This window comes from Phascolarctos cinereus, unplaced genomic scaffold (genome assembly GCF_003287225.1).
Source record: "Phascolarctos cinereus isolate Bilbo 61053 unplaced genomic scaffold, phaCin_HiC Scaffold_726;HRSCAF=1367, whole genome shotgun sequence".
NCBI classification, from domain to species: Eukaryota; Metazoa; Chordata; class Mammalia; order Diprotodontia; family Phascolarctidae; genus Phascolarctos; species Phascolarctos cinereus.
In genome coordinates, this window is record NW_027556098.1 from 200,232,202 (window position 1) to 200,245,683 (window position 13,482).

The 13,482-nt window shown below is 33.1% G+C and overlaps 1 pseudogene; it reads left to right on the forward strand.

Moving 5' to 3' along the window:
- The window catches only part of LOC110203139 (U1 small nuclear ribonucleoprotein C pseudogene), a 30,637-nt pseudogene extending 24,915 nt beyond the window's left edge, over nt 1-5,722 (forward strand).
- The last annotated feature ends 7,760 nt before the right edge of the window (nt 5,723-13,482 follow it).

A 13,482-nucleotide genomic window follows, 5' to 3' on the forward strand; every position in this document is an offset into this window, starting at 1 on the left:
TATATACACATATATATATATATACGCACACACATACACATACATATTCATATATATTCGTATATATGCATATATATGCATATGTATAATGTATGTATGTATATATGTATGTGTGTATAAAATTTTTCTACACATCTATTTATCAGTTCTTTCTCTGGATGCAGAGAGTAGTCTTCACATGTCCTTTTTAGTTAATTTGGGTATTTATAATAGACAAAATAACTTTTTCACTCAAAGTTGTTCTTAAAACAATAATTTTTAAAGAGGAAAAATAAACTAGTTCAATCTAAATAGGGGGTGGGAGGAAGGAAAAGGCATGATTAAAGTATTGCTTCAAAAACAAGAGCAAAATTGGGGGTAAGGAGAGAGGTAATTTGAGCAAATGATACATTCTCATAACAAAGTTGTTTTTCTGCCACACAATCCATTTTGTGTAAATATGTTTACAAATATATGTGTTCTTTAGCAAGCAATGTCCATATATACATCAAATCAGCATGACTTTGCAGTTACAAATACTGTAATTGTTAAATATATCCTTTCCTACAAGTATGCGAATGTAATGCACTTAAAGGACACTGCTATCAGTTCCTAGGGAGAAATATGAGGGAATGAGTAAAGCAAACAAGAAGAGAAGTTTCCAGAGAGCTATCCAGAATTCTCAGATACACATTTGATCAGAAATTATTTAACTAGGGAAAGTGTATGGGATTGATTGGGGGACATTCCAAACAACTTGATGACTAAGAGGGCAGCAGTTTTCTTTCAAAATTTTTGAAAGTATTTCCCTAGGTATGATGTGTACATGCCCACTGGCATCATTTGGGTAGGTCAGAAGAGATTTCCTAATTAAGTCTTAGTGAATGAAGTTGCCCCCAAGATGAAGTGGTTAGTTTAGAACCACATTTGGTGCTTTTTGGGGATTGGATTTCATTGATCAGGGTTACCCTCTAGATGAATTAGTTGGCTCAAAGATTGCCTCACAGTTAACCCCAACTTTTACAGTCTTTTAACATGACCTTCTAGCAAGAAAAGTGTTATATGCACATATATATATACATAAACACATAAATATATATATGTAGGTATATATATTCTTTCATCTATGTGCATGTATACACACACATATATCTATATCTACATATATTCTTTTGTGGTAGCAAAAAATTAGAAACTAAGGGGATTTTAAAGAATTGGGGAAGAAATTGTGAAATACTAATGTAGTGGAATATTGGTACTGTAAGAAATGAGGGAAAATATGGTTTCAAAGAAATGTTGAAAGTTTAAATGAATTGATTTAATAAAGTGGGCAGAACTAGGAGAAGGATTTATATTATAATATCATTTTTAGAAAAGATTAACAATTTTGAAAAACATAAGAATTCTGATCAACTAAATGATCAGCCATGGTTTGTGAGTTGTGATGAATCAGAATTTCACCAACTTCATAACAGAGGGATGATGTGCCAATAATCATGAAAAAAATGACATTTTAAGAAATGACCAATGTGGGGATTTATTTTGTTTGAGTATGTTTTTTGTGATATAGGAGTTCTATAATTCTTTCTATCTTTTCTTTTTATTGATGAATGGAAGAAAGTTAGAGGGAGAAAAAAATAATGTTTTATCATTTCAGTGTTCCTGTGCCGCATTTTTTTCCACTTCTTTTTCAAATATATTTTTACAAAGGATGGCTTACTGGGTAGAAAAATTGGGAAGAGATAAATTTTTCAGAGCAAATATTATGCAAAAATGAAAAGCATCAATAAAAATAAGGTAATTTTAAAATGTTGGGAGAGCTATAGGTGAACAGACACTTTGATAATCTGGTGGTAAAATTGTAAATTAGTACAATCATTTTGGAGATGATCTTAATAATATAGAAAACAGATCACACCTTTTGGCCTCAAGATTCTATTATAAGACTTTATCTTTAAAAAACATAGAAAAGGGAAATGGTGAATATAAAATATTCACAGATATACAAAAATATTTATTTTAAAGTTGTTTTTCTGTTAACCTAAGGGATTCTGATTAGTACTCAAGTTTGAATTTAGAAGTGCAGAAAATAATTATTATAAATAAGGCTTATTTCAGAGACATAGTACAAAAGAGTGTCAGCAGTGAATACACTTTATTGTCAATCCTAGGCTAGAAACCTACATCACTATATGTCACCTCATGTTCTGTATTTTTGTTTCATGGTGGCATACTGGAGAGTATCAACATACAACTGATAGTTGGACTACTATGTTGAGTGCTTAGTGTTCACATATTCCTCCACCATAGGGGACATAGTATTATACATCTCTAAATCTACATTAGAAACATATTGACACAATTGAAATTTTCACTGATAATCATCCTCACAAGGTTAAGAAACATAACAAGATTTGTGACACTTGCCAACGAGCTTTATCAGTATTTTAAAACTAACTTCTCCTTAACTAAAGGTATCTATAATGAGAGGAAAGTAGTAGCTGAAGGAAAATGATTCCTAGAAAACAGAAACAGAAAAGCAATGACAGCATGATTTCTTTAGGAGTATTTGATAAGGAGGCAGGAGTTTAGAAACAATGGTATGATCCTGCCACATTGGTAGCTTATGGAACTAGACTTCTTGAACAGATTCATGGAGCAATAATTCAATTAGTATCTCTCACAATTTAACAGTAAAAATCTGGAAAAAAACTGTGTCTTCAGTATTTGGAGAATGGTTGAATACATCATATTTCAGTGTAATGGAAATATTTTAAAATTATGCCATTAATAAATAAGAAGTGTGAATACTAGAGAGTATGAGAGGAAAAAAACTATATGTCATTATTTGCAAAGAGTCTAACAAAACCAGAAATGTACACAAGTTTTTTTTTAAAGTATAGTTGTAGTCAAAATCAAAAACAACAGAACCACAGAATCTCTTGATAAAAGAACACAAAGGATATACATTTCTTTTATCTGTTAATGGATTTGGTTCTACTCTGTTACAAAAAATTTCTTTTAGAGTCTATTCCTTATTATATTATTATCCTATTTGTCTTTGTTGATGGGTATTAAGCTTATAAAACAAAAAAATAATAAACACAAGGTGCCTTAGAGATATAGTAATATCAATAAAAATTAAAAGTTCCAAACTAAGTTCACAATGGAGCTACTTAACTGCCCTTAAACCCAAATCTTTCTGGTTTTCATTGAATGGCCAATAATAGCCCTAACTCAAGTCTAGGATGTTCTTTGTCTATGTTTTGATGGCTTAGATTTTAAATCTAAAAATCTAGAGGTCACCTACTCCATAATCCCCACTCTTCTATGACCCTGGGGAAGAGAGTAAGGCTGGTGATTTTGTGCAGCTCTGCCTCATTTATATCCAATTATGTCCAATCACAAGTCAAGGTGATATCATTGGTCCTCTTAGAGAACCCAAGGATGAACAACAAAGACAATAACAATAAGCTCATCTAGATACAAGATTCGAAAGGATAGTGGTGTCAATCTAGGACATTTTGGAAGACAAACCTTACAACTATAAAAAGAAGCATGGAATAACTTGAAGACAACAGTAACTATCTAGGAAATAAATTCTCTCTAAATGGAATGAGATTTGCTTGGGAGCTGGGAAGACTTCTAATTGCAGTCAAGGTTAATTTGATAGATGCTGAAATCCTGGTATGCATTTGGCACTGGTAGATGAAATCACCACAATGAAGCACCAAATATTTCTTTGAGGAACTTACAACAACCATTTAACCCATGAATACTTTGGTGATATGTTTGGCATTTCAGTTGACCTACAATCCTAAAGAAAGACAAAAGGATAAGTGTGAGTAGGCTATAGTATGCTACCAAAGCAACTTGGAAATAAAAAGTGCTACAAAAAGAAATATTAGGAATAACCAAAAAAAAACGCCTTGGGCAAATTGCAAAGAATAACAGTAACCACCACCACCACTACCACAATAATAATAATAATACCACCTCACATTTATATAGCCATTTAAGTTTGTAAAGCAGTTTTCATGTATTATATTAGGGTATTGTATGGGTATAAGTAAAATATTAAAATAATACAGAGGACCTCCAGCATATTATAGAGATGATTCAAAATAAATTATGGAAAACATAACCAAAAATCACATGGCATGAAAAAGCATGTATGCCTTGTAATATGTGATGATTGCAGTAGTATCCACATCTAAAATACTATACATCCATAGACATATTGTATTGACATATTGATATTGCTTGGGAAACTTTCTAAAGAAGAACATTGAACTAATGCATTTCAAAAATATTTCTGAAGGTCAGTAGTGAGGCCCCTAGCCCCAGCACAGAATGCAAATTGTGAGCCCTGGAATCCCAGCACAGCAGGTACAACTAGGCTGGGCTACCCTAGGACAGTGGGCAAGCCACAAGCACCTGAAGGCCTAGTGTGGAAAGCCAGTGACCAGGCCTCTCAGTCCCAGAATAAAAAGCTTAGGATAATGCCCCCTGTTTCCCAGGAGCAGAGCTTAACTTTAAAAGTGATGAAATGGGCAGAAAATAAGAAAGAAGCAGAAAAAATCCATGACCATAGAAAGCTACTATGGCAACAGGGAAGATCAAAACAGAAACTCATAAAAGGACAATAATGTCAAATGTGCCTCAGGGGGAATATGAATTGGTATGAAGCCCAAAAAGTCCCCTTGGAAGAACTTAAAAGGCATCTCAAAGATCAAGTAAGGATAGAAGAAAAATTGCAAAGGAATGAGAGTTATGCAGGAGAATTATGAAAAAAAGAGTCAATATCTTGGAAAAGGAAGCACAAAAGTTGACCTAAGAAAACTTCTTAAAAAATAGAATTTACCAAATGGGAAAAAAATTCACTGAAAAAAACAACTCCTTTAAAAGTAGAATTGTCTGAGTAAGCTGCAAGCTAATGCAAGTCCAGAAGCTATGGCCCTCTCTCTCAGGAGTGAGCTGGGCACGGTTGTTCACTCATTCTTTCTTGGTTTCTATTGCCTTCTCCTTCTCTTTGTCCCTCTCTCTCTCCTCCTCTCTTTCCCTCTCCCTCCCACAGTCCTCCAAGCACTTCAGGCAGTTGGTGATGGTGTGCCCTCATCTTCTCATTGGTAGGGTGCAGTCCATCATTTAGATCCCTGTTGAGTATCTGTCTGAAGAGCTGGGTCCCATTTTATCTGTCAGATAAAAGCATCCTAAAGTTAGTCTTATATGTGGACAACTTGTTAAGAGAAACAGTGAAGAAGGTAAGGAACCCAGCCAGTCTATTTTAAAGATAACCTTGGACAGAACAAGGCACAACTGTGCAACATCATGCTCAAGTTTAGTATCATTACTGTAATATGTGCTTCAATCATGATTCTCCATCTGTGAGGAAGACACACTGCAGTGAGAGGAAGCACAAAGAGAATGTGAGAGACTATTATGAAAAATGGATGGAAGAGAGAGCCCAGAGCCTGATTGATAAAACAACCACTGCATTTCAGCAAGGAAGAATTCCTCCCAGCCTGTTCTCTGCTCCTCCACTAGGAGGACCTCTATCCTACATCCTCATCCTAGCATGATGGGCTCCCCTCCTGGAATGATGCCTGTGCGGGCTGCCTCCTGGCATAAGGATGCCATGGGAGGCCACATGCCTATGATGCCTGTCCCTCCAATAATAAGGCCCCTCCCTAATCCCATGATGGTGTCCACCTGCCCAGCAATGCCCATACCAGACAGATAGAAAGGAGAGAATATTAAAAAAAACCACATTTCTCAGTTTTCTATTCTTTGTTCTATTTCAACAGAATATCATGGTGCTAGGTCTCAGACATGGGTTTATTTCCCCCCTCCCCTTTTAAAAGGTTGCTACTCTTTTACATCACTGTCACTTTTCCATGATTCCCCCCCCCAATATATCCCTCCAGTGTATTTCTCCCCTATGATAAATAAGCACAGTGAAAAAACAATCAACATATTGGATTTCTAAAATCTATTCCTCATTCTGCACCTGTAGTTTAGCATCTCTCTGTCAAAGGAAAGGAAACATACTTCACCAGTCCTCTGAAATCACAGCTGCATAATGCATTTATCAGAGTTTTGAAGTCTATGAGTGTTTTGTTTCTTTATATTGTGGTAGTTGTGTAAATTGTTTTCTTGTTTCTGCCTACTTTCCCTCTCCCATTTTTTTTCACATTCTCTAAGAGTTTAATTCATCCATTTCACAGTGTCCAGATCAAGAGAAGTTAATTTCCTAAGTATACAATTGTATCACCCTCTAGGTATCATTTTGAAAAATTAACAACCTTGGTTATCAAAGAATTTCCCAAAATCAAAATGGAAGAAAACTTTGAAGCTTAATAATAATAAAAGCAATGTTACAGATTTAAAACAAATCCTATTGTTTTGACAAGACAGAATTAAACAATAACTTCTTGCTAATCAAATAACATCAAACTCGGTTGAATATATTTTCCAAATGATCTAACATAGAAAATCACTTTGCCCAGCTATGATTGTAACACTCTACAGAGACTACAGTCAGCTACCAAAATGTTTGTATGAGAACTTACTGTGCCAACAAAGAACAAGGTACAAAGTGAGTAACCATCAATTGCTGAACAGCTAAAGAAGCTACAGATTATATAATTCCAAGAAACATTAGTGTAGAGTAATGGGAAACATCAGCATTTGAGGGGGGATAGCCATGACATTTGTAGGGGTTTATTCACAATAAGTAATTTTGGATGTTTAATGAGGTCTCCTACTGGGAAATCTAAGGAGTACATACAAGCCTTTCCAAATTTCTCTGACTTCTTCATATTAGTATCTTGTAGCACAGAAATAGTCCATTGCTTCCATATCCCATATGTTGTTCATTTGATGTTTTTCAATTGATGAGTATTATTTGCTTGCAGTTCTTTGCTACTACCAAAAGTGCTGTTATAAATATATTTATATATATGGGACCTTTCCCTCTATCTTTCCCTTCTTGTTATAAGCCAATAATAGTATCACTGAGTCAAAGGTATATGTGTTTTAGTGACTTTTTAGAGTAATTCCAAATCATTTTTCAAAACTGTTGGACAAATTCACAGCTCTACCAAAAGTTCATTAGTGTGCCTATCTTTACACAGTCCCACCAACTTTGACCATTTTCAGTTTTTGTCATCTTTCACAATCTTAGTGAAACTTCAGAATTGTTTTTCATTTGCATTCTTTTTATGAAGTTAAAGCATTTTATCATGATTGTCGATAGCTTGCAGTTTTTCTTTTTGCAAACTGCCCAGGGTAGTTTCCAAAATACTGTCAAAGAAGAAACAATTTATAAAGGAAGGGGCAGAAATGCAGCTTATAGCTTATATTTGTAATGTGATGCATAAAAATACAAGAATGGACTGTTTTAGCATTAAAAAAAATAAAAGTAGAATTCACCAAATGGAAAAGGAGATATAAAAGCTAACTGAAGAAAATAATTCCTTAAAAATTAGAATTGGCCATGTGGAAGGTAATGATTCTATGAGACATCAAGAATCAGTCAAACAAAATAAAAAGAATGAAAAAATAAAAGAAAATGTAAAATACCCCATGGTGGGGGGACAACTGACCTGGAAAATAGGTTCAGGAGAAATAATTTAAGAATTATTGACTATCTAAAGGCTATGAACAAAAAAAAAAAGAGATGCACAGCATCTTTCAAGAAATTATCAGTGGAAACTTCCCTGAGATCCTAGAACCAAAGGTTAAAGTAGTCTTTGAAAGCATCCACTAATCACCACCTGAAAGAGATCCCAAAATGAGAACTCCAAGGAATATTGTGGCCAAGTTCCAAAATTTTCAGGTCAGGGAGAAAATATTGCAAACAGACAGAAAGAATCAATTTACATTTTATGGAGCCACATTCAAGATTACATAAGACATAACAACTTCTACAACAAAGGACTGGAGAGCTTGGAATATGATATTCCAGAAGGCAAAGGAGCTTGGATTAAAACCAAAAATCAACTATAGAGAAAAACTGAACATAATCTTTCAGGGGAAAAGATGGATATTCAATGAAACAGGGGTTTCAAACTTACCTAATGAAAAAACTAGATGAGCAGAAAATTTGATCTTCAAATACAAGTTTCAAGAGAAGTATAAAAAGGTAAACAGGAAAGAAAAAAATATGTTATTCAATAAGATTTAATCTGTTTACATTCTTACATCGGAAGATTATAATTGTAACTCTTGAGTACTTTATCTGTATTAGGGCAATCAGAAGGAGTATACATAGACAGAAATTGATGTGATGATACAAAAGAGGGTGAAAAAAAGATTGTCCTGGGAGAAGAAAAAATAGAAAGGCAGAATAAGGTAAATTGCACTAAATAAAGAGGTGCAAAAGACCTATTATAGTAGAGGAAAAGAAGGGAAGGAGTGAGCATTGTTTGAACCTCACTCTCACTGGATTTGGCTCAAAGAGAAAATGACAGACACACTCAGTTGGGTATAGAAAATTATCTTAACCTGCAGGGAAGTAGGAGAGGAAAGGGGAAAGAAAAATTGGGGAGGATGATAGAAGGAAGGGCAAATTGAGAAGGTAGTGGTAAGAAGCAAAAGTGTGATGAAAAGGGGACAGGGTGAAAGGAAAGAGAAAAGTATAAAGAGGGGATGGAATGAAGGGAAATACACAGCTATTAATCACAACTGTGAATGTGAATGGGATGAACTCTCCCATAAAATGGAAAAGGATAACAGAGTAGATTAAAAACCAGAGTCCCTAGAATATGTTGTTTTCAAGAAACACATTTGAACAGAGAGATCCATATAAACTAAAGTAAAAGTTTGAAGCAGAATGTATTATGCCTCAGCTGAAGTTAAAAAAAAAGCAGGGGTAGCAATCCTGATCTCAAACAAAGCAAAAGCCAAAAGAGATGTAATTAAAAAATATAAGGAAGAAAATTATATCTTGCTAAAAGGCATCATAGACAGTGAAGTGATGTCAATACTAAACACATATACACCATGTGATATAACATCCAAATTCTTAGAAGACAAGTTAAATAAGTTACAGGAAGAAATAGACATCAAAAGTACACTAGTGGGGGACCTCAACCTTCCCCTCTCAGAATTAGATAAATATAACCACAAAATAACAAGAAAGAAGGAGATAAACAGAATTTTAGAAAAATTAGATATGAAAGACCTCTGGAGAAAACTGAATGAAGATAGAAAAAATATATGCCTTTTTCTCAGTGTTATATGGCACCTACACAAAATTGACCATGTATTAGGGCAAAAAAAAAATCACAATCAAATGGAGAAAGGCAGAAGTATTAAATGCCTCCTTTTCAGATCATGATGTAATAAAATATATATGTAATAAAGGGCCATGGAAAGATAAGCTAAAAACTACTTGGAAACAAAATAATCTAATCATAAGAATGATTGGATCAAGCAACAAATCATAGAGACAATCAATACTTTCATCAAAGAGAATGAAAATAATGAGGCAACATACCAAAACTTATGGGATACAGCCAGAGCAGTTTTTAGGGAAATTTTATGTTTCTAAATCCTTACATGAATAAAGTAGAGAAAGAGGAGATCAATGAATTGAGCATGGAACTAAAAAAGCTAGAAAAAGAACAAATTAAAATCCCCAATTAAATGCCAAGTTAGAAATTCTGAAAACCAAAGGAGAGATTAATGAAACTAATGAAACTATTGAGCTAATAAATAAAACTAAAATCTTTTTCTATGAAAAATAATAGATAAAACTTTGGTTAATTTAATTATAAAAAAAAGAAAACCAAATTATCAGTATCAGCAATGTAAAGGATGAATTCACCACCAATGAAGGGGAAATAAAAGCAATAATTAGGAATTATTTTGTCCAATTGTATGCCAATAAATATGACAATCTAAGTGAAATGGATGAATATTTACAAAAATATAAGTTGCCCAGATTAACAGAAGAGGAAATAAAACACTTAAATAACACCATTTCAGAAAAAAAAAAGAAATTGAACAAGCCATCAATGAACTCCTTAAGAAAAAGTCACCAAGGCCAGATGGATTTACAAGTGAATTCTAACAAAAAATATTTAAAGAACAATTAATTCCAATATTATATAAACTATTTGGAAAAATAACTGAAGGAGGAATATCAACAAATTCTTATTACAAAACAAATATGGTACTGATACTTAAAGTAGGAAGAAACAAAACAAAGAAACAAATTTCCTTAATGAATATTGAGGCAAAGTTTTTTTTTAATAAAACAATAGGAAATAGATGACAGCAATATATCACAAAGATCATATCTATGACCATATGGGATTTATCCCAGGAAGTCAGGGTTGATTCAATATTAGGAAAACCATTAGCATAATTCACCACATTAACAACAAAACCAACAGAAATTATATGATTATCTCAATAGATGTAGAAGAAGCCTTTGACCAAATACAGCATCCATTCCAATTCAAAACACTAGAGAGCATAGGAATAAATGGTGGTTATCTTAAAATTGTAAGTAACATCTATCTAAAGCCATCAGCAAGCTTTATATGTAATTGGGATAAGCTAGAAGCATTCCTGGTACTATCAAGGGTGAAACAAGGATTCTCATTACCACCTCTATTTACTTAATGTTGCACTAGAAATGTTAGCTATAGCAATAAGAAAAGAAAAAAAATTAAAGAAATTGGAACAGGCAATGAAGAAACAAAGTTGCCATTCTTTGCAGATGATATGATGGTATATTTAGAGAATCCTAGAGACTCAATTAAAAAAAATACTTGAAATAATTAATAAATTTTGCAAAGTAGCAGAGTATAAAACAAACCCACATAATCAGCATTACTGTATTTACCAAAAAAGTCCAGCAGCAAAAGATAGAAAAGGAAACATTATTTAAAATAACTGTACATAAGATAAAATTTTTGAGAGTCTACTTGCCAAGAGAAAACCAGGAACTATATGAACACAATTACGAAACATTTTTCCCACAAATAAAGTCAGATGTAAATAATTCGAAAATTTTCAGTTGCTCATGGGAAGGCCAAGCTAATGTAATAAAAATGACAATTCTACTTAAATTAATTCACTTATTCAATGCCATACCAATCAAACTACCAAAAATGATTTTATAATGCCAGAAAAAAAAAACAAAATTGATCTGGAAGAATAAAAGTTCAAGAATATCAATGGAGTTAATGAAAAGAAATACAAGGGAAGGTGGCCTACCCATAACAAACCTAAAACTGTATTATAAAGCAGCAATCATCAAAACTACTTGGTTAAGAAATAGACTGATGGATCAGTGGAATAGATTAGGTAGCAAGACACAGTGGTCAATGAATATAGCAATCTATTGTTGATAAACCTAAAGACCCAGGCTTCTGGGATTAAAACTCAATATTTGACAAAAACTGCTGGGAAAATAAAAAAAATAGTATAGCAGTAACTAGGCATAAACCAACATCTTACACTGTACACATAGATAAGATCAAAATGGGTACATACTTTAGACATAAGGGATGATACCATAAGCAAATTAGGAGAGGAAGGAATAATTTACCTGTCAGATCTATGGAAAAGAGAAGAATTTATGACCAAACAAGTGATAGAAAACTTTATGAAATGCAAAATGATGAATTAAAGATTTTGCACAAGCAAAGCCAATGCACAGTGATTAGAAGAGAAGCAGGAAGGTGGGAAACAATTTTCACACCAGTATTCCTGATAAAGGCTTCATTTCTAAAATATATTAAAAATTGAGTCAAATTAATAAGAATGTAAATCATTCACCATCTAATAAATGGTCAAGGGTTATGAACAGGAAGTTTTCAGATGAATAAAAGCTATCTATAGTCACATGAAAAAATGCTCTAAATCACTATTGATTAAAGAAATGCAAATCAAAACAACTCTGAGGTACCACCTCACACCTATCAGATTGGTTAATATGACAATGGAGGAAAATGATAAATATTGGAGAGTATATGGAAAAATTGAAACATTAATACATTGTTGGTGGAGTTTTGAATTGATCCAAACATTTTGGAGAGCAACTTGGAACTATGCCCAAAAGACATAAAATGTGCATATGTTTTGATCCTGCAATACTACTGCTAGGTCTGTATTCCAAAAACATCATTAAAAAAAAGGAAAAGGACTCACATGTACAAATATATTTATAGCAGCTCTTTTTGTGGTGGTAAAGAATTGGAATTAAAGGGAATGCTCATGAATTGGGGAAGGGCTGAATAAGCTGTGGTACATGAATGTAATGGAATACTATTGTGAAATAAGAAATGATTAGCCAGCAGATTTCAGAAAAACCTTGGAGAAGACTTGCATGAACTGATGCTGAGTGAAGTGAGCAGAACCATGAGAACATTGTACACAGAAACAGTGGCCCTGTGTGATAATTAACTCTAATAGACTTAGCTCTTCTCAGTAATATAATGATTCAAGACAAGTCCAAAAGACTCATGATGGAAAATACTAATCACATCCAGAGAAAGAACTATGGAGTCTGAATGCTGATAGAAGCACACTATTTTCACTTTTTTTTTGTTTCTCATGCTTTTTTTCCTGATTCTTCTTTCACAACCTGACTAATATAGAACTATGTTTAACATGAAATGTACATATTACCTATATCAGATTGTTTGCTGTCTTGGAGAGGGGGGAGATAAGATAGGGAGGAAGAAAACTTTGAAGCTCAAAATTTTACAAAAAATGAATGTTAAAAGCATCTTTACATGTAAGTGGAAAAATAAAATATTATTAGGGAAACAATATAAGCTAAATAGTTCTTTTTTTTCCTTTCTAACTTAGAGTTACTCACTTAATTTTTTAAGGATCTATAACTTTGCTTCTAGGAACAATTGCTTTACCAAAGCAGATTATAAGTTGAGAGATAGTGTTTGAATAATATTTAACAATAATGATTGTACTGTAGCCAATGGAATATTGAGATTCTCAGATTTAGTTACACTATTCCCAAGTCAACAGACATATAATGTGTTTCCTGTTATATTTAAAGTCTTTCTACCTTCATGCAACCTTCTAAAGATTTGGTCTTTAAAAAATCTGGGCCATTTTTAAAGATGAATGACCAGAGAAGCACTTTAGTAGAAGAATAATTACTTTGGAAATAAAATTAACCTAAAACACACTATATACTACCTTATTGGTTAATCAAGTTTTTCTGTATTTCTGAAATTGTGTGGTTGAAATCGTAAGTATAAAGTAAAACTATTCTATTTAGTTAAATTCTGAACTCAACTAATTTTTATTGAACATTGACTATATATAAGTTCCTCTTTTGGATGCCATAGATACACACACACACACACACACACACACACACACACACACACACACAAATAATCTCTCATCTAAAGAAGCTTACATTCTACTGGGAGTATAGGGTGGGACACACAATTGATAGATTGATAGATAGACAGATGAATGCAAATGACACAGAAAGTGATTTAATTAGTTATG